The sequence below is a fragment of the Ambystoma mexicanum genome, chromosome 11, assembly GCF_040938575.1.
Source record: "Ambystoma mexicanum isolate Mex_15411 chromosome 11, UKY_AmexF1_1, whole genome shotgun sequence".
In the NCBI taxonomy this organism is placed as follows: Eukaryota; Metazoa; Chordata; class Amphibia; order Caudata; family Ambystomatidae; genus Ambystoma; species Ambystoma mexicanum.
The window spans coordinates 1,186,942,764-1,186,969,926 of NC_090934.1; positions in this window are offsets into that span (position 1 = coordinate 1,186,942,764).

Genomic DNA, 27,163 nt, shown 5'->3' on the forward strand with positions numbered 1-27,163 from the left:
AATTGCAAAAGCGTTGTTTGTTCTTATGAAGAAGAGGTTATGAAGAACTTTTGTTTATGCTTGAAGCGAAGAAGACTTGTTGTTTGGTTCAACTGTTGGTTATAGAAAAAGTGAGTGACTCTTTGAAGCAAGAAGAACTTTATGAGCAGAACTTTGTTCCATACAGAATTTTCTTATTTGAATCTTTAATTGAATTTCCTGATTTAACTCTGGGGAAGGGGATCCAACCCATGTTACAAGGATAAACAGTCATTGGATTTATGTTGAATATAAGTGTTATTTCTGTTACACCTTTGAATTGCCATTTATTACCTTCATGAGTTTGATGTATGTATAAGTCTGAGGGACAGATTCCTTTTATTAGAGTGTTTCCTTTATCTTACAGGCAGGGAAATCCTCTTTAAGTTAGGGAAAGGGAGGTGTTTATTATACCTTTATTATTTAATAAAAAGACTTCTTGTGAAAATCCTTTACCAAGTTGTCTGCCATTTCCTACCCCTCATATGAGGCAAAAGTAGCAAAAGTAGCAAAAGGCATAGAGTGAATCTGTTAGAAGGACATATAGAATTGGTAAAAGCGTATAAATCCTTAGGAGTGACTTTCAGTAGTGATAAATACAATGCTGAACTAAAAGCAACTAGAAATAGAAATGCTGCAATATTAACAGCTTTAATTATTATTATTATTTGATTTCTTATATAGCCCAACATGCCCAGAGGCCTCTATGCATTTCTTAATAAAGACATTTGCAGATCAAATGGCCGGATTCAGCCTGAAGGCGATTTTAACAGTGTATACACAAAGCTTCTGCCCTGCAATGTTGTAAGGCGTTAATGGGATGGTTTTAAGGAATTATCAGTAGTTGAAAGCGGTGGAGGGAATCCTTTAGAAGAACATTTTATATTTATCATGCTTGGTCGCAATCAAAATAATCATATTAGAATTGGGATTGATTCCGTTAGTTGTTCAGGCAATGAAGAGGCAGGGGATTTTGTATATAAGGGCCCTTAAAGAACTGAAACGCCCTATGTTGAAGATGATGGGTATGGTTATAATGTAAGATAACCCTTTGGGATTTGAGGAATATCAAAGTGTAATTTCGAAACAGCTTGATGTAATTGGGTGGTGCCCAAATTGGTATTTAGAGTTAAGAGAATTAAAGGTAGAATTTGAAAGAAAAGTTGTTTTATGATAATGGAATGGTAACTATGCTCATCTTGAAAAATTAAAGACATATAAAGAGATGAGCATTGTATCAAATGAATTTAAGGTACCCCAGAAATATTTTTATTTTTTCCATCTCCGGCAGTGAGGTTTGTCCTACTGATGAGAATTAAACAATTGCCAACATTGACAACATGTGGATGGGGAGACAGACAGCGATCCTACTAGGCCAGGTGACATTGAGATCGTGCAAGTGTGGGGGAGGGGGGAAGGGAAAAAGTGTGGGGATGGAAGGAGAGGGGGCGGTGCAGTACATAGGATAACAGTAAAATAAAGACAATAAATAAAAGTGCGGCCAGCTCGTGGCAAGTGCAAGGGTAGGTGCAGACATCAGGGGTCTGTGCTAGTAGGGACTGTAGGGATACAGAAACAGTCCCAGAGTGCAAAAATTGCCATGGGGCAGTGCAGGTGATCAACTGGGGAGAGGGGACCTGGGCCCGAAATCAGAGGGTAGCCAGGTAACCAGTGCAGTTTCAGATTCAGCCGGGAGATCAGCAGGGGAGAGGAGGAGAAAAAGCAGAAGCAAAGAGGAAGGCCTTGAGGTGCTTCCGGAACCGGAGATGGTTCTCCTTAAGTTTCAGAGAGGCAGGGAGGCTGTTCCAGAGGGAGGCTCCAGTTGAAGAAAGAGATCTACCACCAACTCACTGCTTGGAGAAGTGACTGATCCGAGGGAGTTGGAGGCAGATGAGCGAAGAGCTTGAGAAGGAAGATATTTAGGAAGAGAGAGTTGAAGGTATTGAGGACCTAGGTCCCAGAAGGCCTTGTGGACAATGCAGAGGGTTTTGAACTTAATCCTAGCCGCCACTGGGAGCCAGTGCAGAGATTTCAGTCCTGGAGAGATATGATCCCTGGGCTTGACGCCAAGGACTAGTCTGGCAGTACTGTTTTGGATGAGTTGCAGAGGGCGGAGAGTAGAGGCAGGCAGATTAGAAAGAGGCTGTTGCAGTAGTCCAGCCTAGAGAGAACCAGAGAATCTGGAGACAGTGAGCTTCTGGGGAAAGGAGATGAAAGGAAGAATACTTCTGAAGAGGTGCAGCTGGTAGTGTGACTTCTCAGAGACGTCAGAGATGTGAGTAGAGAAGCAGAGTGTGAAGTCGAAGATGACCCTGAGGTTTTTAGCCTCACAGGTGGGAGCAGGAAGAGGACCAAGAGAGGCCGGCCAGAGAGTGACAGGAAAGGAGGGAGTAGGTGTGCTGATGAGGAGAATCTCAGTCTTACTGGCATTAAGGCAGAGATCATTGGTGGCACACCACTCCTGAATGGCGGACAGACAGTCAGAGATGAAAGAAGGAGACAAGGTGGCGGTAGGGAGCCTGAAAATGAGTTGAGTGTCATCCGCATAGCACTGAAAGTTGGGGCAGAGAGCGGCAATGCGGTGGGCAAGAAGTGCCAGGTATTGGTTGAACAGCCAGGGATAGAGGTTAGACCCTCGGTGCCTGGTGAACACCGCAGGTAGAGATAGAGATAGAGGAGAGAAAGGACCCAAGTTGGACCTGGGAGGGTCGATGGGAGAGGAAGGAGGTCAGCCAAGCCAGGGCTTGATCGGTGATACCCAGGTTAAAACAGAGACGGTTGAGCAGGATGGCATGGATGACCATGTCAAAGGCAGAAGAGAGATCAAGTTGATGAGGACAAAGGGGGTGTTGGAATCAAGGTTGAAGAGCAGATCTTCACAAATGTTCAGGAGAGCAGTTTCCATGCTTCTGGGAGCTCTGAAGCCAGACTGATGGTCATGGAGACAACCAGCAGATTCAGTGTGAAGATTAAGCTGGGAGATGGCCAGCTTTTCCAGGAGTTTATCCAGGAAAGGAGTGGTGGAGATTGGACGATAGTTAGCCGGGCAGGAAGGTTCAGCAGAGGGTTTCTTAAGAGGGTGCACAATGGAGTGCTTAATGGGGGAGGGGAAGACTCTAGTGGCGAAGGAGTGGTTGCAGAAATCAGCCAGTGCATGAGCCAGGGTGTCAATGGTTTCCTTGATGGTTTTAGAGGAACAAGAATGAACCTGTTTTGACGAGACTTTCATAGATTGGACTTGTCTAGAAACCTCATCTGAGGAGAACCTGGGAAAGGCAAAGAAGGAGAAAGGAGATGTGGCTGAAGAAGGGCCAGATGAAGAGCAGGGAGTAGAGGGAGGAGGGAGAGAGGAAGAGACAGAGGACAGGATGTCCTTAGTTTTAGAGATGAAATGAGAAGCCAGGGCCGTGCATAGGGCCAGGGAGGAGACAGGAGAGGTAGAGACTACAGCAGGATTGGCCAGCTCCTCGCAGATATTAAAGTGTTCGGCTGAGTTGTTAGATGGCGCAGAGACGCAGGCTTGGATGTGTGCTCTCTTCTTTGTGCGGACAGAGAGCCGATATTGAATGACAATGTGTTGGATGTCTTTGTTACTTACCTGTAACTGTATTTCTCCAGCATTGATATCTTTCATAGATCCACATGCTTGAATATTCCCAATCGTCAGACTGGAAATCCCCTGTAATTTAAAATAATTATATATATAAATGTTTTTCCTTTATGGAAAAATTCAATACAAATGGCCTATTATGCCTGAGAAGTCACTCTTTTGTGTAGTCCCTCCAGCTCACTTTGGTCCTGTAGGACCCCAACCAATGAGGTGGTAGGGCTTAAGCTCCACCCCAGGCAGTCATCTTCAGATTTTGAGCCATAGTGACTGTAATACAATGACTGACTGGCTTAGGAACAGCCTCCCAGGGGAAGAGGGTGGGCACATATGAATCTATGACAGATACCAATGCTGGAGAAATACAGTTACAGGGAAGTAAAGACTTCTCCAGCACTGGATCTTTAATAGATTCACATGCCTAAATAGAATACAAAGCAATAACTGTCCACATAAAGCAGAACACCTGGAAATGCACACATGCTAGATAAGAATAGAAGGGACAGAGGGAGAAACAAAGGCTACTCCTACCTTAAGCAAACAGATGGTAGAGGACTTCCTGTCTGACCGCTGATTCCCTTTCAACGTCTTCTGCTAAGCAGTAATACTTGGCAAACGTATGGTGAGTGCTCCAGGTGGCCACTCTACAAATGCCTTTTATTGCCACTCTGGCCTGGAATGCCGCTATGGCTGCCCTCCCACTAGTGGAGTGTGCAGTAGGTGAGCCGGAAAGTGGATTGCAGCCGATGAGTCAAATCTGGCCCTCATGCCCCACCGCACGACTCTCTACCCGAAGACAGAGAAACGAAAAATGTGCCTCTCTTTTAGGCCTATCACCATGGTCATCAATGCATCGCAGGGGTGAAAAGCGGTATTCCCTTTCACAACTGTTTAGACCAATTGATGATTTGGATGACATTGAATTGACTTTGATCGATCAGGTCGACTGACGTACGAACCAGAAGCCAATGACGTCATCACTGACATCACAACGTAGCCTTCCTTGCAAATGAAGTACATGTGCGATCAGGGAGGTTAGCTCAGTAGGCAACGTGCTCGCCTTGGAAGCAAGACGATACGGAGCACCACAAGTTCGATCCCTGGGTCCGCGCTTAGAAACCGCTGGGTATTAAGCGCGTTATAAATAACCTATCATATCATATCATATCATACATATGCATCCATTCATGGAGCTACACGGACCTACAATAGTTTATTGCATTTAGGCACAAAGCTATGAGCTATTGGCTGCAGCATACACCACGGAGGTGATATATTTGTAATTTTCCAAAGTTATATAATAAAACGGTGAATGCTTCTGTACCAGACTTTTCCGTACTGTGAAACATGTACTAAGTAGCTAATAATGCATCACTTACTGCATATTTCTACTAATTCAAACAAAACATAAAGAGACTACAATACATACAAATATGGGGCTTATATATGGAGAGTAAAGTAAGCAAACAAGAGGCAGTATCATTAGCAACTGTGTATAATCTACATGATTGTATTCACGCACAAAAATGATTGCTGTGTTTCTGGCCTGCTTCTTCCCCTATATATGTACATCATAAGACGCGATTACATTCTAAGGAAAGTAGTGTAAGAACATGTGAGAATAGCAATATCTATAAATGTAATACCTTTTGAAAGTTAAGTTTCTGACTGTCAGTAAGTAAACACACCTGCCTAGATATGGCAGTGAACAAAAAAGAAGGGGCTAGACAGGTGATGTCATCAGTGATGTCATCAATGATATTTGTGATGTCATCTTTGATGTCCTGGGTGTTAGTCTTAGCAGTGCACAGTGGTGGTGCGAGTTATGGTTGCTTAGCTTACCATAACTGGCGAATTTCAGGGGGTTTTCGATTTTACTTGTAACCATAACGTCCTTTTAACAATGTTTTTTTACTGAATTTCATAGGTTTTTATTAGTGCAACTTAACCATAACGTCCCTTTAACAAAGTCTTTTCATTGAATTTCATAGTTTTTTTTAGTCCAACTTAACCATAACGTCCCTTTAACTAAGTTTTTTCAGTGAATTTCATAGGTTTTTATTAGTCCAACTTAACCATAATGTCCCGTTAACAACATTTTCTCAGTGAATTTCATGGGTTTTTACCAGTGCATGCTATTTTCCTACAAATTACTAATATCATACTTACCAAATATAACAATGCTTGTGTCTAATTTACAAAGTGTCACCTTAAAACCCTGCCATTTCCCACCTTTTAAAATCATTTTTAACACTTCTATACACTTTTTGCAATTATTTCAACTGGTTTTGCATCCCTAGACATCTACAAACATCTGACTTCATTGCGGACGTTCCGGACAGGGCCACATGACCATATGCTGGCACGCGGCATGATGACGTGTCCGAGAACCCTTCCGGACTTCACGATAAGATCCGTCCTTCGCGGACAGTTTGGAACTGCATTTTCTATTGATCTAGAAACTTTCTACTTCAAAATGTCCCTTGCACATCTCCTACACCTTTTTGTACTCATTATCCATTATCAATCTAGTACACAGTACATACTTGGATGAATTTTATCAAAACTGACATTTATCTTAAAGATGGCATTAGTTATTGCCATCCCTCCTCCCCTCCTCCACCCTTCTCTCCATTCACACACGGACACCGAAGGACCAGGAGACTCGCCCCCACTGCAGGCGCAGTGCGTCGTTGGGGAGTGAAGCTGGAGCTTCGTCTCTCACTAAGGTAGGCCCCTGGGCTTGCTGCTTCGTTTTCCCTTTTCTTCACGAATTTCACTGAAATAGCGTGACTGCACGCATATCAGATCCCGCTCCGGATGACTACCACTGCTGCCTCCAATTGCCCTCACGCACCTGCGCTGATCCAGAAGTCACCTGTATCCCCATTGTCTGAAAAGTGGGGCCGCCATTCCAAGATGGCCGCCCGCCGTGTCCTGGGTCTGCCTTCCTTGGCTTTGGTCCACCTGGGCTACTAGTGGCTCCCTATTGGCTGCACTTGCTCTGAAGACAGCCAATCTCCAACCGGCAGGCGCAAGCCGGCATCAGCACGAAGGCGTGCACTAAGGGGAATCTCCCTGTCCTTGCCTGGCACCTGCCTCTTGCCTGAATCCCTGATCCTCACAGTAAACATCCTTAAGGTACTGTGACCCATTACTTTGCCCAGCCATGCCCATCGCGGAACTGTAAACCCAGAACCGCCACTTCAATACATTCGTATGTTTACTGGCCCAAAGACTCTTTAAAACTGCTCCGGATGTCTCCCTTTGTATAACTGCCACATATATTTGCAATGACTACTATGATGTTGACATGACACTGTATATGTACCTTATACCACATGATATATCCCTAGCTCCAATACACTATTATATTGCACTGTCTGCTGCCGCCTATGTAAGCTTGCCTCTAACCTATATTGTACTGAGGCCTTTTCTGCCTAATTACTAGCACACTGCCACTACTTGTACCTGTCCAACTTGTCTGCCCAGCTAGGCCTAAACAATTTATACTTGCCTGGTATGCACCTAGGTTCTAGCCTATTTATACTTGCCTTGTATGCACCTAGGTCCTAGCCTATTTATACTTGCCTTGTATGCACCTAGGTCCTAGCCTATTTATACTTGCCTGGTATGCACCTAGGTCCTAGCCTATTTATACTTGCCTTGTATCACCTAGGTCCTAGCCTATTTATACATGCCTTGTATGCACCTAGGTCCTAGCCTATTTATACTTTGTATGCACCATAGGTCTTAGCCTATTTATACTTGCCTTGTATGCACCATAGGTCCTAGCCTATTTACACATGCCTTGTATGCACCTAGGTCCTAGCCTATTTATACTTGCCTTATATGCACCATAGGTCCTAGCCTATTTATACTTGCCTTGTATGCACCTAGGTCCTAGCCCATCTGCACCTGCCTAGTCTACCAAGTACTAGTTTTACAGTCCTAACCATACTGCTTAGACTTTCCTGCTACCAAACTATCATTACTAATATAGCTACTTGCCTTTGCACACAGCACCAGTACATTCCGATAGCCCAAATTTGGCTTCGCCTATCACTAGCACCTCCCCACCCACGACCATAATGAAAATCACCCAAGACCGGACACTACACTTTGTACTGAGCATCCTCAGCACCATGGCACTTGCTTCCGCTGCCTCACACCCCCTAAGGATAGAAAGATGAGACTGAGGGCAAGATTGTCCTGTCTCTAGGAACCATCTTCCTATCATAACCACAGAGGTTATATTGACCAAGCAAACAAACGTTCACATTACCTTAACCCTACCCCTCTCCACCCTGTCCCCCTATCATCTAACCAGTCACCATCACAACGAGTCACCCTAACTAAAAATAAACAACCCACCACTACCATACTAACCAGCACCCTATCACTAACTGGGTCACTTGTCAATGCGAGATCCATGGTAGCCCACGCTACAGAGATCTCCGACACCCTAAGGAAAGATTAGACCTATTGGTCATAACCGAAACCTGGCTTCATGAGTCGGCCGGCCCGGCCATCATGCTAGCAGTACCAGATGGCTACCAACTACTAAGAGTCGATAGACCTAATACTAGAGGAGGCGGCCTAGCCATCATTCACAAATCCACCCTACCCATCAGTTTAGCTGCTACCTTGCTATTCCAATCATGTGAACTCCTGACTGCGAAACTCCACCTTTCTTGTAACCTCACCCTTACCATGTATGTCATCTACAGACCACCTGGACCACTAGGATCCTTTGAAGATGACCTAACTAGTATCCTAACCAATAACACCAAAGACCATGCCCAAATTCTACTCCTGGTAGACTTTAACCTGGGATTTAATGACGGTAATGACAAACAAGCCCTATCTGTTGCTTCACTACTGAATGATTACGGCTTGATCCAAAAAGTTTCTTCCCCTACTCACGACAAGGGTAGAACCCTAGACTGGGTTGCCGATCGGAATTGCAACATTAGCATTACCAACATAATGCCGCAATCCTGGACTGACCACTACTTAATTGCATTCACTGCTGCACTTGACCTTATCCGACCCAAACCTATACTTATGGCCCCGCCACTCCCCACTAGAAGTAAAAAAGATATTACAGCAGAACAACTCCTACCCCATCTCCTACCCACCCTTGACAACCTAGACAATACTACAGACCCCACATCTCTTGTGGAAGCCTACAATAACACGATGACTAAGGCACTTGACCTGATTGCCCCTACCAAAGTTCGTAAAAGTAAACAACTTTGTCATCTAAACAACTGGTTCACACCACTGTTAAAAGACCTCAGAACTCAAAAAAGAAAGGTGCAGTCTATCTGGCAACACTCACCTACTGAGGAGAACAAAATTAAATTAACCACCCTCGCCAAACAGTACAAAAAGGAAATTATAAGCACCAAAAGGAATACCTTCAATGATAGAATATCTAAGGCTAAATCAGATACCAAGGAACTATTCTCCATCCTCCGTGAAATGGAATCACCCATACCCCCGACTGATAACATTCCTAAGGACAAACTCTGGTGCACTAATATACAAAATGCCCTGGCGGGTAAAATTAGCTTGCTCCAGACTAAAATCGCCAACAAAAAAGGTTCACTGCTCCTGCCAACGGAGCCTACACCTCAACCACAGCTCCCACTAAATCAGTCTAACACCCCTCTCCCCTTTAGTTTCAAACAAATAACTATATTAGAGACAGAAAAAATCATACTATCCTTAAAGCCATCAAACTGCAAAGGTGATAATTGCCCTGCCCAAATTATAAAAGATGCAGCCAGAGACCTAGCCCCCTTCATCTCTAAACTCATCAATGCATCCTTTAAGTCCAACCTAGTGCCTAATAACCTAAAACAATCTTGGGTGCTTCCCTTGCTAAAAAAACAAACACTTGACCCTGCAATCCCAACAAATTATAGACCCATCACCACCGTCCCATTTCTGCTCAAAATCATTGACAGAGTAGCTTACCTGCAAATTCAGGACTACTTAGAAACCAACAACATATTAGGCTCACGGCAATCCGGCTTCCGGCCCCTTCATGGTACTGAAACGGCCCTGATTGACCTTAAGACCCAAATTGACGAGTTGAAGGACAATGGCAAATCAGCTATGCTACTCCTCCTTGACCTTTCTGCGTCTTTCGACTTAGTAGATCAATCAGTCTTATGCAATCACCTCCGATCTGCTGCTCATTTTTCAAGTGATGTCATAACCTGGGTACAATCCTTCCTTGCAAACCGGACAATGAGAGTCTTCTCCCCCCTAGCAGCCGCAGATCCCACACAAGTTTCATGCGGCGTCCCTCAAGGATCATGCGTATCTCCCACGATGTATAACATCTTTACTAAACCTCTGTTTGACAAGTTGGACAGACTGGGTGTCATCTACACTAACTACGCAGATGACACTCAGATCCTCATTCCCCTTTCGGCAACTTTGTGGAAGACACAGCTTTAGTAAACAAGATATAACTCCTCATTCAGGCATGGATGGCATCTCACGGCCTCTGCCTGAATGATGACAAAACTGAGTTACTGATCCTCGGCTCAGAGCAGGCCGTCAAAAAACTTGACCCGAACTATGCCTCATTCAACATTGATAATAATGTTATCAAAGTGATGCCTGCAGTCAAAACCCTCGGGGTCTATCTCGACTCAGCGCTCACCTTCAAAAAACAAACCAATTCCTTAGCTTCCTCCACTGCATATACTTGCAAATTGATCTAAGCATGTAGTCCCTTCCTAACTGAGACTAGCTGCATTACACTAGCAAATGCACTTATCATCTCTAAACTGGATTACTGTAATGCCCTATATGCAGGATCTAACAAGTACATTCTTGATAAAACTCCAAACTCTACAAAATAACGCTATTAGAGCTGCTCTAAACATTCCTAATAGAGCTCATATCTCCACTTCCAGAAAAAACATCCTCTGGCTAAAATTAAAGACAGGATTGCCCTCAAAACCCTCTCTCTCACCTCTAAATGTGTTAACAATATAGCTCCCCCCTACTTGGTAAACAGAGTCAACAAGAGAATTTCTAACCGTCCCACAAGCTTACCCAATGCTTATACCCTAGTGGTGCCCAGATACAAAAAGAGTACAGCTGGCGGCTCTAGCTTTCCAGTCATAGCTGCTCAAACTTGGAATAGACTCCCCCTTGATCTCAGAATGGACCAACCTTACACCAGTTTCAGGCGGAAAGTCCTCACTTGGATACGATCTAATGACACTTAGTTTGACTCCCCCACCGCCTACCTGCTTTAGAGACTTTGATGATTGTAACGAGATTAACTGGTCTTTAGTCAACTAGCCTTACCTGTATTTTCGTACTCTGCACTTAGCTTGTACATGTATTTGCTTCTAACTTGAACTGTATAACTGTATTTTCTTGTAACTAAGTTCTCAAGTATTCTTGTACTGTCTGTGCCCAGCTACCTTTTGGGTTTGGTTTTGCGCTATACCAAATAAACAAACAAACAAACAAACAAGAGCCACCACCAGCTGGAGGACCTTCACAACAAAAAAAGCGCAGTACTTTCACAGACAATGAAGAGGACCAAGAAGATGAGGTAGAGGAAGTTCCTACTTCTAGCACCAACATCGAATCATGGGTGTGCCATTTCCTTGCTACTGTTGGGAGTGTACCAAAGGCTAAAGCTACCTAAGTGAAATGCACTCAGTACTCAGTCGCAGACTAGCTGGACAGTACTCCTACAGGACCACCTCCATGCGCCGCCACACCAAATCCAATGACCGCAATGCTCTCAAAAAGGTAATTCCTTTCTCAGCAAGTAGTAAGCTGTCTTCCTCCACCTCATCTCCCTCAACAAATACTGTAACCACACAGCCTGATATCTGCGGGCATTGGTGCGTTATTAATAAATAAATAAGGAGGGCTACGGACCATTATCGTCCATTGCAGCCCCTGAAATGGGGGATAAAGGCCATTAGCACCCCTGGTTCCCAAAGGGGGAACGCAGGGTGCTAAAACAGTTTTTTCTTCCTATAGCGGGATGCCTGCAGCGTCCCGCTGTAGGAAGGAAAATCCTTTTCCAAGACAGCCAACATGGAAAGAGAAGGCGTGTCTCCATACAGAGCCCCTCTTCCCTTGCCGTGGCAGCCTGCAAAACCCTAGGAACATATTACTACAAGCACTTTTTTTCCCTTTCAAACCTATCCTACCTTCAAATAACTTTACCACATAGCCGGTCCCAGGTAGACATAGCCACTTTAACACCATTTTTCATCCCTAGCGGTAATGGCCAGTAGCCAGAATGTCTGCATCATGACCTTATGCCATGACGCAGACAATCTGGCTACTGCCCACAGCCACAGGCTATACATCAATCACCAAAGGTATATGACAATTTTTTGTACCTGCATTATTACACTTATCAAAAAATAAAACATGGGCCCATTTGCAAAACCATGTTTTAATGTCCTTGCCAATGCTCCTCACGAGTTTGCTCAAAATCCGCCCATGTTTTATTTTTTAAAAAGTGTCAAAATGTATGTACATACAATAGTCATATAACTTAGCCCCCACTTGACAAAATCCATTCACTCTTTACACAAACATTGAAGGTTGGGTCTATAATCTGTCTCAAAATATTTGTCCACATTCGTCAAATTGCAACAAAGTTATAAGCCATCTAAAAATGTTGAGACCCCCCCTCTAATTTCGCCCCCTCTTGAGAAAATCCCACCAAACTTTAGAAAACCATTTATATCTAGATCCAAAGTCGTTTTGCCAAATGTTGTGCAGATTCGCCAAATGACACCACATTTATATGCATTTACAATATTTTGCGGCCCTCCCTCTAATTTTGCCCCCTCTTGACAGAATCCCACAAAACTTTGCAAAGCCATCCAGGATTAGTTCTAGAATAAAATTGCATGCAGTTTCATTGAGTGACGCAAAAGTTATAAGCCATCCAAAAACTGCTTTTCCCCAACCCTGTAATGCAGAAATAGATACAGATGTCCTAACAGATGTCCTAGGACATCTGAAGTGTCCGCGAACACCACATGACTGCCCCAGGACACCTGGAGTGTTTGCGGACTTTCAGGGGGTGAAACAACCCATTTTTTGGCTTCTTATGGCCATATCCAATCCAATCCTCATCCCCCCTACATCCCCAGAGATTGTTTGTTGAGTTTGACAAGTGAAATGCTGCTTTTTTTTTTTATATTTTCACCGCGCTGTTCGCGGTCCCCCAAAAAGTCTGGGAATCCAAGATGGCGGGCGTTTCACGGAAACCGACGCATTTCATGTTTTCTCACCATCCAATCAACGGATGCATCCCGATGTCTGGGGACCACGCAAAAGTCAGCAATTTATTCTGGCCAATCAGAGGCCAGTCTGCGGACAGAACAGCCAATCAGAGGCCAGTCCGTGGACCGAACAGGGAAGTGAGTCCGCGGACCGGACATAGATATCACTAATTTTTGTTGCCTTACGTTTTGGTCATTTAAAAAGAAACTACTCGACGGATTTACACCAAATAAACAAAAGCACGCTTTCGGGACCAAGCTGCCGCTCCTGCTGCAAATTTGGTGAAAATACATCCAGCGGTTTGGGCTGTAGGCGTGAGCAAAGTTTTTTCCCATTATTTCTGTGAGAAAAAAATAAATTTTGGGACCCCCCTATATCTTTGCCCCCCCTTGACCGAAACTCACCAAACTTTGCAAAAGAATTCAGAACCTCACCAAACTTTGCAAAATAATTCAGAGTGAGCCATATACTTTCCTTGCAAAGATTGGTGTGGATTCGTCCAGGGGGAGCGAAGTTATAAGCTGCCCAAAAAGTGCTCTTCCTATTGGTTTAGCAACTTAACCATAACTACATGGCCGCTACAGCAGGCCATGTAATATATATATATATATATATATATATATATAGCTTGCACATGCTTACACTACTACTAACATGGAGACACCATAAGAGACACTATAGGAGCTATAGGCCATCAGACCCAGCGAGAGAGGAGGCAAGTTCGAGAAACACAGACAAGGTGACATGATCGCTGCAGCACGAGACAAGCAGAAACTGGGTACCCAGCCAAGGACGAAGGGGTAGCAGGAAAATTCCAGCTACTAAGATAGTGAGACACCTGCAGAAATTCAGGCTAAAATCCTCATAAATACAGACTAGAAGGCTTCATTTCGTGGTCTCGACACACATGACCTAGACAGAGAAGACTTACCCCTAGAGAACCAGAGGAAAGAAGATACAACTGTTGCCTATGTTTTGTTAAATGGCTGCACTCTCACAGGCTTGGGTGATCAGAGAATAGCAACATTGGAGAACGCTCTGCACCTCCATGTTCTTTCCCACCACCTTGAAGAGGTGCACGCAGTCTAAGAACTGCCCGGGTTCTCAGGGTTGGGGGGACATACTCTGTCCAATCCAAATTCACCTTCAACATGGGGATGTAATTTGTTCCAAGGGCCAATGGTCTTTCTGCGATTATTGTAGAAGAGTGCTCTTAAAGGTGATCCTAGTAGGGGCCACTGGACATGGCCAACCAATCCCTAAACTAGCCTATGCATTTTCTTTATGTATCCAGCCCAGACCGACCCATCCATATAGCTGATACGTTTCCAGGAGGGAACCTGGCTTAGTGACATCACTTCGAAACAAAAGCGGGTGACACACGCTTAGAAGCTGAGAGCTCTGGATTAAACTTTATTTTTCTGGGGTAATCCTTGTTTGTTTGCGAAACAACAGTAACTTTGTCTTGAGGCTGAGACCTCCGTTCTTGTGGCTGTGAGTCGTTGATGGGCCCAAGTGTACTCTGCTTTTATCTATGGTAACTGCTAGAGGACCCCGGCCACATTGTACAAAGTGGTAGCAGAGGAGGTTGCGAGGTTCTTTCGGCATGCACGAGGGGCTGTGTGGTGACCCAAGGAAACCGACGTTCAAACTCACTTTGTGAAAAGCACGAAGAGGTCGACAGGAGCTACCTTTGAGAAATTCCTGCCTGCTTCCCGTGGGACACCCATCAGACCGGACGGCAGGGTGGCAGGTTGTGGGAGAGCCGGTGTCCGAGAGACCTCAGCAGATCACAGAATGTAAGTATAGATTCAGCTATATGACAAATGTGGGGAAAACAGATCTGTGCAGGGGTGGTGTAAGGATACCTGTTTGTTGGGCAGTCGGTTTGGGCAGTATGCCTAGGCAGTCAGCTTAGCTTGCGGAATAAGAAAACTTTGGGGAAAAAAAGGAGATATGGTGGTTTAACTGGATATATTGGTTAGCGGAAAAGGTAACCTTATATTACGGAATGAGGTTTCCTACATTTCTCTCTGAGATGTAATCCTGTAAGGCGATGCTACAGAAGAGGGACCAAAATATTGGGTTGGCTACCCTGGCAGAGGCATGTTATGTTGCGTCTTGTTGTATTGCAGCAATTCCTCCTCTATGGTAGTGGCGACGTCACCGTTGAGGATGTTTAATAGAATTTGGAATGGGCGAAGCGTGGTGAAATTCGGTAGACAGTTTTCGATCTATGTGGTATTGGTTGTTGTGCTATTGGGGCAAAGCGTGAGGAGCACGCAAGTGCAGTTGTAAGTTAACCCTTTAGGGCAGAGCATACCTGTGTTTATGGTGTTGAGACTGAGAGGCTGTGAAAAAGATATGTCATATTATAATTAATTAAAATTGGATGTGATGAAAACCTCAACTTCAGGTCAAGTATCTGACAAAATTATTGGTTTAAGGGAACATAATGGGAGATACGCCTCTCAAACATTTATGCCAGTTTGTTCCGCGATATCGAGACAAAATACGCAAGTATACTGCAGAATCGACTTGCGACACAGAGGGCAAGTTGGCGAAGCCATGGCCCAAAGACAGAACGTTTTCCAAATGTGTGCAGCAACAAATGGTCACATATCTGCAGGCAGCAAATAAGGGGAGTACATTAAAGAACTGATTAGCCATATTAGAATTGTGAAGAATGTTTCAGGACCAGGACGGGTATCAGGCTTGGTGACATTGGATGCTGAGCCAATGGGACGCCAAGGGCGTATGGGCATACAGTCTTCAGTGCCTCCTCCCTCTCCTCCTCCTCTGCCTCAAATAGTAGACACAGATACAGCAAGCAACAGAGAGCAAGTGGTTCTACCTCATGAAGGAATTAAGAGCAATGGCAGGATATGCATATCCCACTTTTGTGCCACCAGCAAGGATGCACCTGATAGCGTGACACAAGCTAGTAAGACGGCACAAGACAATAGCAGCAAATGTAATGAGCTCAACAAGATATGAGCGAAACTACAGGAGAATGATGCAGGAAAGACAGGGCCTGCTACGGGGCCAGGAAATAGTAACACCAACCGAATGGATAGGTGGACAGATATTGCTCAAATTGGACGTGAAGCCATCAAGTGAAATAGGGTATGTTGATAAGGGAATAGCGCCTAGTAAAGACAAGAAGGAGGAAGCGAAAAAATGGGCAGAGATCATGGAGGAAGTACACAGGAGAAAGAGGGAAGAAAAAGAGGAACATGAGAGGGTATGAAAGGAAAGAGAATGAGCAGAAGAGTGAGAAAGAGAAGAGAAGGAGCAAAGGAAACAGAGAGAGCAAGAAGACATAGCAAGGAAAAAGGTAGAAGAGGAGTGGTAAAGACAAGTACAGTTAAATAAGGAGAAGAGGAGGTTTATAACAAGCGAATTGTCCAAGAACGTGGATGCAAGCAAGGGGAAGAGCGTAGATACTAAAAAGAAACAGGGACGAGAGTAGGTACTCTTCTAAGGTAGTGGGGATTAAGACAGATCTAACACGTTCAAATAATGATGACGGGAAGGTATACAGAGAAGGGCAGGGGAACTGTATAGGAGCAGGAGGAGCAGCACGGCTGCCTCACAAGCAAACAGGAGCGGTGAACTCTTGGTGGAGGGGAGTGCAAAGTTACAGACCAAATGAAGGGAAAACAGCAGAACGACGTAATTTTAAGGACACTTAGCTTTAGTGACGATAGACAGCAAGACAGTGACATTAGCATCGGAACCGTGGGGTCAAACGAAGACTCCCAGGGGAGTGAGGACAATGAGGAGGGAAAACACTTTCACTGCTGCATAGAAGCAACCCTAGACTGAGGCACAGCATGGGGAGACGAGGGAGGCTTGGACAGAGAAGGGGGAGACCTCAAAGGACAATTGCTGCGTTCCACGGGTGGACAGCGAGACACAGAAAATGTCACTTCATATGTGAAGAGGCCCAGCCAGGGCGGAGAAGTACAGGGATGGCAAGGGCGTTCAACGCCACTAAAGATCTGGGAGGACATGAGGGAGAAGGGAGGCTGACACAATTCCCACTATTGGAGAAGGGAGACGAGCGACCCCAATATATATCATGGCAACAAATGGACAATGACAATTTAAGATGCAAGCTCCCGTCGTTGATATGATAGGTTATTTATTTAGGAGGAGAAGTGTGCAAATGGATCTACGAGTTAGAGAGGCTGACAGCTTGGAACCACATTAGCATGAGGGGACATGAAAAGCCTACTCTCAGCAATTCTTGGGGAGGTAGTTGACTACGCATGGAAAAGAGCAGGGTCTCCCGGAGTGACCGCACACAATGGTGCACCGTTCAATAACTGCAGAGTAGCCGTATGGCAAGCTCTAAGAGTACAGTACCCAGACACGTCAGACATAAGCGCAATAATGGCATGCAAAATGTGTGACGACAAAGACTCACTTTAATATATTCAACAGATTGAAGAGAAATGTCACTTGAGATGAGGGAACCGTGGGATAAAACAATGGGATTATTTTATTATATATTATGTCAAGGATTATCAGACCAAGTGCACAAGCAGCTTAAGAAACTAGTGGGGATGAAGGCTAAACCATGGTCAGAAATTCAACTATCTATAGTACACTATTGCAGACTAATGCAAGAGAACACACAAAACAAGCAGGAAGAGAGGAAAGAGGAGGAAGCAAAATTAGTACAAAAAAACCTATCCAAATATACGTTGGAAGGGGCAGTGTTAACAAATGGATAAGGAGTAGTTATTCAGCACATGCAGAGCAGGCCACAGATGGCAGGCAGAGATTTTTCAGGACGAGGAGACATGGACCAATGGACAAGAAGACAAGGAGGGATGTCTTGGGGAAGAGGGTTTGGACAACCGATGCAGCAGAACAGAAGAGTATTTCAAGGGGGACAGCAAAGGCCAAAGGGAAGTCCCATAATATGGTGGGTTTGCGGACGACAAGGACACATAGTCCGAGTGTGTAGGGATAGAAGACCCACATATCAACACGAGGAAATCCCACAACAATGTATGCATCAGACTGAGCAGAATGGACGACACACTCAAAGCTACCTATCAGTGCAGACATATGCCCCACAACTGATGCACACGCAAGACATGCAAGCACAGGCATACGCACAACAGATACATACCCAGGACACACAACCATGACAATATCAGCCCATGAGGCATGCATTACCGACACTGGCGCACGTGCAGCAATCGCAATCACTGCAACACGTGCCAATCCAGCAGAACACCATAGCAACGACACACACAGACTCCACAATGCAGATGCAAACTTCCATGCGAAAACTGGAAGGGGTGAATGTCATAGGTGACAATCCATTCACATGGACAAGAATGTCACTATACCCACAATAGGATAGCCCACAGACAGACCTGATGTGTTTGATCCTATCCGTTACTCCTAATCCAGCAGAGGAACCACGGATAGGGGTAACCATAGGTGATGTGAAAAACCAGAGGGTGTTTCACTGACTAGACCCCAGGGAGCCCTTACTCAGGTGGCCAGAGCACACCCATCGACTTTGGATCCAGATCCTGGGGGTGGGCAAGTGCGGGAGGATCATATGGGTGATGGGTCCTCGGGGAGTGGGGGAGGAACACTGATGGCGAGACATGGGGCCACATTACGACCCTGGCGCTAATGGGTTAACGGTGCCGTAAAAGGCTGCGGCGCCGTCAACCCATTAGCGCCTGATTACGAGGTCCCTTTGCGGGACCCGACCTTAACGGCTGGTCTACACCAGCCGTTAAAGTAGGGACCCGCAAAAGGACCTTGGTGCCAAGTACGGTACCGCAATTTTCGGTACCGTACTTAACGCCTTCCCCATTCCCATAGAGCCCTATGGAGCGAAAATGGGAATGGGGAAGGGCGATGGTTCAATGGGGAATTACCGCCCCGCCAACCTTGGAATGGGGTGGTAATTCCCCATTGAACCATGACGGACCCGTTACAACACTGGCACCAACCATGGTGCTAATAGCACCATGGTTTAGCGCCGGTGTTGTAATGAGGGCCATGGTATTCCCTTTCCAAATACCCCTGTCCCATCCTATTTTATAGGACATTACAACTTCCCAGATTCCCCTTTTCTTACGCAAACAATGAACCGAGGAGGAGGAGGTCTGAGGCTGAAAGGATTACCACCCATGCAATACATTGGACATGTCCCACTAATAAGATCAGGCAGGGTCAGGCACTTTATCTTAATTACATACACCTGGCACCTATTAGCTCTCCCCACATGGTTAAAAGGTGGAACACTGAGACACACTCTGAGCAAGGTGATGCACGAGAAGGAGCAGTTGTTCCAGAGTGACAGGGAATCAGGCGGAGCAGAGCGACAGGCCATGGGACGGAACCGAGGTACTGAAAAACCTTGGACACCATGGCAAGAGATCGGTACCTCTGAAGTGCCTTGAAAGTTGCGCAAGGAAGCCCAGCTAGAGATAAGAGACAAACCTCTTCTGCATTTCAAGGATACCAGCCACCCTTCTGGGTGAACAGCAGAGTTGGGGAGGTGCAGTGGCAGTTGTGTTATCAGCCTTGACTTCAGGATCAAAGCCGAAAATAAATTAACGCAGCCGGCAAATTGATAAAAGCAATGAAAGTCCGGTATGTGTTAAACAAAACTTGATGGCAACAGTATCTGACAAATGATGGTTGGCATGTGCTGATAAGACATGAGCGAAAGCAACCACCGCGACCCCCCAAATTAAGGGAGCTTTGATCAACGCCAGATCGCTAGTAGCTCATGCAACAGAAATCGCAGACCTGATCCTTAAAGAAGACCTCGACATCCTTGCTATCACGGAGACTTGGCTACATCCGGCAGCAGACCCTATGCTCATGCTTGCAGTCCCAGATAATTATTCCATCTTGAGACAAGACAGACCCAACTCCAGAGGAGGGGGTGTTGCTATCATCCACAAATGTAGTCTCACTTTGAGACTAGCAACCCCTATCAACGTCCACTCATGCGAACTTCTCTCAGTTAAAGTTCCACTCACTAATACCCAAACCCTCAACATCCACTTTATCTATTGCCCCCCAGGCCCATTAGGTACATTTGACGAGGATTTTAACATCATCCTATCCAGCAACCTTAAAAGCTTCTCTCAACTACTCACCCTTGGGGACTTTAATATGGGGTTCAATGACCCGGAAGACCAGTCTGCCAGCACTACGCTTAATACCCTCTCTGAATTAGGATTTACCCAAAGAAGCATGGAACCCACACATGCTAAAGGCAGAATACTCGACTGGGTGGCTGACTACAACTGTCGAGCTAACATTACCGACATTTCTCCTTTAGCCTGGACTGACCACCATCTGGTATCGTTCATGCTCTCTACTACCCGCCCCCCGCCCCTGCCGATTAGTAGGGCTCCACCCACACTCACGAGAAATAAAAAGAGTATTACTGTGGAGAGACTGATCCCGGACCTACTCCCCACACTCAACTCACTCCATGACATCTTAGATCCTGAGACTTTGGTTGCTGGACCTAATCGCCCCCCTCAAACTCAGACCAAGTAAGCCCAAAACGCATTTGAATAAATGGTATACACCCTTCCTCAAAAATTTAAGGCAGCAAAAAAGAAACTGCGAGGCCACCTGGAAAAAAACTCTGTTCAGCAGCTAATAAATTTAAATTTACTAAACTCTCTGCCTTGTACAAAAAAGAAATTTGCCTTGCTAAATGAACATCCTTCGACTCCCGTATATCCTGCGCCAAATCAAACATGAAGGAACTATTCTCCATCCTCAAAGAAGTAGAAACCCCTATAGCACCCCTTGACACCTGCACCAAAGATAAAAACTGGTGCTCAGAAATCCAAAATGCCCTAGCTAACAAGATTGCCACATTACAAAATAAAATCTCTTGTAAAAAAGCCACCTTGAACGACCCCCCTTCCTTCCAAACTGTCTGCAAAGCCTACTCTAATGGAAACCACCCGCTTTAACTTCTCTAAAGTCACCACACTTGAAGTAGAAAAAAATCATTCTGTCACTAAAACCTTCCAACTGTCAGGGAGATCTATGCCCTGCACAGCTCATTAAGGATGCTGCCCGTGACCTTTCCCCTTTTATCACAAAGTTAATTTACGCCTCCCTCTCCACCGGCTCGATCCCGCCCAATCTAAAACAATCCTGGGTACTTCCACTACAAAAAAAAAACCTACACTTGACCCAGCCACACCTACAAACTACAGACCCATAACGACCGTACCATTCCTTCTAAAAATTCTGGATAAGGTCGCCTACGTGAAAATACAGAAATACTTTGAAGAACATCACCTACTAGGAGCCAGACAATCAGCCTTCCGCCCTCAACATGGGACGGAGTCTGCTCTCATTGACCTCAAAACACAGATCGATAAGCTCAGAGGCAATGGTCAAGCCGCCCTACTCCTCCTCCTCGACCTTTCTGCAGCATTCGACCTGGTCGACCACTCTGTCCTGTGCACCCACCTCAACTCTTCAGCCCACTTTTCCGATGAGGCCATCACATGGATTAGATAATTCCTTAACGACAGAACCATAAGGGTCTTTTCACCTACCGCTGCAGCAGACCCCATACCTATCACTTGCGGTGTGCCACAGGGCTCTTGTGTCTCACCCACACTGTACAATATATTCACTAAGCCCCTTTTCGATGATCTGGATCATCTCGGTATCACCTATGCCAACTATGCAGATGATACCCAGATCTTCCTCCCGCTTTCTGGGGATTATGGAAAGGATTTGGCCTTGGTGAATAGAGTGTACATCATCATCCAGGCATGGATGTCCACACATGGACTATGCCTGAATGATGATAAAACTGAACTTATCATCCTGGGCACCACCTCCAGCTTAAAGAAATTAGGCCCTGTCTACTCTTCCTTCACAATTGATGGCAATAGTATCAAAGTAGGATAAGAGGTTAAAACGTTAGGTTTTTATTTGGACTCCAAATTCTCTTTCAATAGACAGGTGAACTCCCTAGCTTCCTTCATGGCGTACACGTGCAAATTGATCCGTGCAGCCAAACCCTTTCTATCTGACATGAGTTGCTTGACCCTTGCCAGAGCCCTCATATTGTCCCGCCTGGACTACTGCAATGCTCTCTATCTTGGGTCTTCTAAAGCTACCACCAGCAAACTATAAACTCTTCAGAATAACGCCCTTAGAGCGGCTTTGGGCATCTCCAGAAGAGACCATATCACAGCACACAGCCAAAAGAATAACTGGCTTTCCATCAAAGACATAATTCTCCTAAAAACTGCATCTCTTACTTACAAATCTCTGAACAACGCTGCTCCAATTTACTTGATAGACCGATTTCACAGACAGACCTCCCTGAGATCTACCAGAAAACTCTACAAAGACTGCCTTTCTGTCCCCAACTTCAAACGCTCCACCATAGGGGGCAACAGCTTCCCAGTGAAAGTAGCTAAACTGCGGAATCCCCTACCACCAACTGTTAGAATGGATCTGCCTTATCAGAACTTCCGCTCTAAGGTTGTTTCTTGGTTAAAAAATGCTAACACATCTAGGTGTTAAGACTCTAATACTCCTGCCATCTGCTCTTATTATACCTTCATGTGTTTATTTGCATATGTGTATATATGTATATAATCTTGCTACTACTATTATTGTGTGTATATACATATTTTTATTGTTGTAACTAAGCTTCACATATTCATGTAACTGCTGCGTCCTGTTACCCTCGGGTATGCTCGCGCATTACAAATAATAAAACAAACAAACAAACAAAGCATTGTAAAGAACTGTAAATTAAAGATACAAAGTAATAGAGTAGTCTGGCGAAAATAGATTGCCCAATCGAAAGTCTCTGTGAAATGTCTGATGCTATAGAAGCGGTGGGAAGAGAAAGAAACTGAGATGCAAGATTCGAAGTTAGGTTTGATCCCAGCAGAGGGAAACCTGGCTGATGCTGTAGAAGGGGTGGGAAGAGAAAGAAACTGAGATGCAAGATTTAAACAGTTGTTAGGTTTGATCCCGGCAGAGGGAAACCTGGAAGTGAGCGATGTCTTTGAAGTGTTAGGTTTGATCCTGGCAGAGGGATAACTGGATGTGAGAGATATCCTTGAACTTTGAAATAAGTACTTTGCTCAAAACTACATTAACCAAAAGGCTTTGTTGTAGGAGAGAAAAACTGATGTTTGAGAAAAGAAGGTCGAAGTGGTCATGCCGAGGTAAGAGCAAAAGACTTGCAATTTCAAAAGCCTTCGACAGCGGAAGGAAATTGAAAAGATGCTTACACCCGATGGAGGGAAGCCTATGAAGGTGTGATTGAATCTTGGGGAAGGGAACACTCACAAATTGTGATTGAAAGTTCAGCCTGGCGGAGGGAAACCTGTACTGAATAGTGGTAACCAGATGGAAACAAAACGTTTGTTGAACTGTATTGCAAGCTAAAAGGTAACCTGGGCTGGAGTGAGAGAAAGTTGAAACTTCAAGCGGATAAACTAGTGACTTCTCGTGGAAGGCCAAGTGGACCCTTGCCAACTAAACAAACTGCATCCTTGTGTCCGAAACCAGAGTGTGTCGCAAGGTCCAAGTGTGCCACCTTACCCCATGATAGAAAACGTGGGGAAGGGAGTTTACTCAGCCATACTGACATTTATTTTGAACACTGATTTTCCTTTTTTGCATTACACATTCCCTTTACACATTAAGTGCATTAGAAAGAGGGCAGGCATTCGGTTTATTAGTTTAGGCCATTTTATTTTGACTAAGGACTGACTGGGACTACGTTTTCTTTTGTTTGATGGTCAAGAATACTCCCATCTTAGCTATAGGGCAAGATTGGAGTTTTCCAACCCTTTTAAAACCACGAATAATGGTTTTGAATCTTGCAGCTCTTGTGTCAGTGTCTACTTGTGTTACCATGCCTTCCTCACAGTGACAAGACATTTTCCTTTCTCGTGGATACAGGGGTGACTAGATCCTGTATCAGGGATGGGAGATATCCAATGTCAGGCATTGCCATGAATGTGCAGGGATTTTCTGGGGTGGCGGATTTGGTTCCTTTTACTGACGAATTATCACTTTCTGTAGGAGAGCACGACATGACCATACCATTGTTATATTCATGGCAGACACCAATAAATATAATGGAGACATGATAAGCAGACTGAACATGACCATTTCATTCACTGATAAAGGGATAGTGTGCTCAACCCCAGGAATTCTTTATGTGAACATACAGGAACTCATGCAAGCTTATTGTGGGCAGACTGTACAGAGGGGGGTGCCAGTGGACCTTGAACTGCTTTCATATGGGGCAGAAGTGTTAATCGCGTGGCTTCCAGGGATACAGGGGAAAATGTTACGGATACCCAACAAATTCGTGTTTAGACCAGCGATCCTCTTAGATGAGATGGAAGGGAAGGTGATCCCAATAAAAATCTAGGCTGCCATTGTGAGAGATGAGGCAATAATATTACATGGGACAAATGACACAGGGCGATCGTGGAGGATAGTGATTGCAGGAGGGGAAGGATACAGACTGACTGACATGACAGGTTAGGAACTATTCCAGGATGATCGATCAGACAACAAAGTGGTATTCAATATCAGTGTGACATATTGGGGGGGAATACGTTATTGAGACATGCCACAGTGAATGGCAATGTTGCGAAGGCAACTTCCACCATTCCACGAAGAAGACTTATAGTGGGTACCCACTGTCTTGTGAACCACTAGTTCCTATGACGTGGGTTTGTTAAAAGGAATTGGGGCATTAAAGATAAAGCTCAAACCAGGAGCTATCCTACGGAGGGCAAGACAGTATCCCATATCAAGGGAAGCACATGAGGGCATTTATGAAACAATCGCTGCACTGGTGAAGAGGGAATATTGGTACCATCAGAATCGCAGTGCAACACGGCTGTGTACCCTGTGAAAAAGGCAACAGGGACCTTGGCATTTTATTCAGGGCTTGTGTCCCCTGATGGTAGAGGCAGAACTCCCATTAGTTCCAAATCCTGCACCGATTCTGTGCAGCATCCCAACAGAAGGTACACACTTCACAGTAATCGAATTGAAGAACGTTGTCTTTTCTATACCACTTCACGAAGAGTCACAAGACCTGACTTCCCTCCTATATAGAAACCGGAAGTAAAAACACACGAGATTACCTCAGAGGTACTGTGACTCACCATCTGTCTTTTAATAGGGTCCTTCAAATGGATCTGTGCAACCTACAGATAGAGAGCACTGTCATACAGTACAGAGATGACATTTTGATTTTCAGCAAGACAGAAGATCAATGTCAAAATGACTCAGTGTATTTACTGACAGTATTAGTAGAAAAGGGATACAAGGTTGACAAAGCAAAATTGCAACATTGTCAAAAAGAAGTGCTATAAATAGGGCAATTGATATCCCAGGAAGGACGAAAGGTCACTGCAGAAAGGGCACAGGCGATCCGCAGAACGACGATACCCAAGACAGTAAGGAAGATGCAGCAGTTTCTAGGCCTCTGTAATTATTGCAGAACATGGGTATTTGACTATAGTACATACACAAGACCTTTGTTGAGCAGGCTCAAGGAAGCACACAAGGGGAAGGGAGAAGCTGTCATGGACACACAAAATGAGTGACGCCTTTGAAGAGTTGAAGAAAGCAATATGCACGGCTCCAGTGTTAGGGATTCCAGACTATCATGACAAATTCTTCCTGTCCTCAGACTACAATGGAGTAGTGATAACTGCGGTACTCGCACAGATAACTACTTTAGGACACAAATCCTTAGCTTATTATAGCAGACGTTTAGACCCAGTAATGAGTGGACATTACCCTTGTAATCAAGATCTGGTTGTTTCTGCATATGCGGTAGAAAGGTTACCTAGCATTACTATGGGGTGTAGTACCACACTTTATGTGGAGCACGCCCTCTTTGCTATTCTCGAAAAGCCCAAGAGTACATTGACTACATAAAGGGCCTCTGAATACGAGGTGATTATCTTGAATCCAGCAATCAAGGGAGTAAGGTGCAACACTGTAAACCCAGCGACATTTGAGGCGGAACCAGTGGCAGAAGGGGACTATGTACACGACTGTACCACATATATGGAACTGTATGACAACATTCCCAAGGTGGGGGAGAAGCCTCTTGAGGGGGAGAAGTACTTTATACTGACGGGTCATCAATAATAGACCAGATAACGGGGGAAAGATATGCAAGGATAGCAGTGGTGACATTAAAGCCGACGGTACATCAAAAACGATAGTAATCGCGAGATTGCCTTCACATCTTTTAGCACAGGCAGCAGAATAAGAAGCACTCATAATGGCGTTAGAAACACGCAAGCGCCAGGAGATCATAGTGTATTCCGACTCAGCATATGGCACATCTACATTACACCCTGGACGGTCACAGTGGCTGAGGAGGGGCTTCTGGCGTGCTGAGGGCACACCAGTGCAGCATTCGCCCCTATTGGGTAGACTGATAGAGGCACTTCAATTTCCAGCTGTCATAGCGGTCGTGAAGTGCCAGGCACACAAAAGGGTGGAGGATCCACTCTCTCAGGGCAACAAAGTAGCAGACGAAGAAGCAAAGCACGCCACATATTTTTCAGAAATAAACTTTGATACCCCATTGAATGCACACATGATTCTAAAAGAAGGATACAACACAGTACCAATTAGATAAATAATGGAACTTCAGGGGAGGTCTCCGGCAGATGAAAAACAATTATGGATGAGAAAGGGATGTTCAATATCTCCCACTGATGCCTCATGGCAATAGGAAAGCACAGGCAAACCCATAGTCCCAATAGAATTATTGCAGACTGCACTCTCGCAATTACATTACCTACTCACATGAGTAAGGAGGTACTTGCTGCACACATAAGGGAAGAATGGTTCTGTCAGAATTTGGAGGAGCATATATCCACATTTACAGAGAACTGTGTGACAGGTAAAAGGTTTTCTGCTGGTCATACTTTACGTGTAGTGAGAGGAGCCATACCACAGCCAACTGGTCCCTTCCAACATCAACACATTGATTATGTTGATATGAACCAGGTATGCCAGGACTACTGCTACATGATAGTGGTTGTGTGCCCATTTTCCTGACAGTTCGAAGCTGGTCCCTGCTCACACCTCGATGGCCTCAGGGCTGCAATATTTCTCCTTAGAGAGTTGTTCTCAAGATGGAGGGTGCGTGAGGTGCTGCGGTCTGACAATGGACCTCATTTCGTG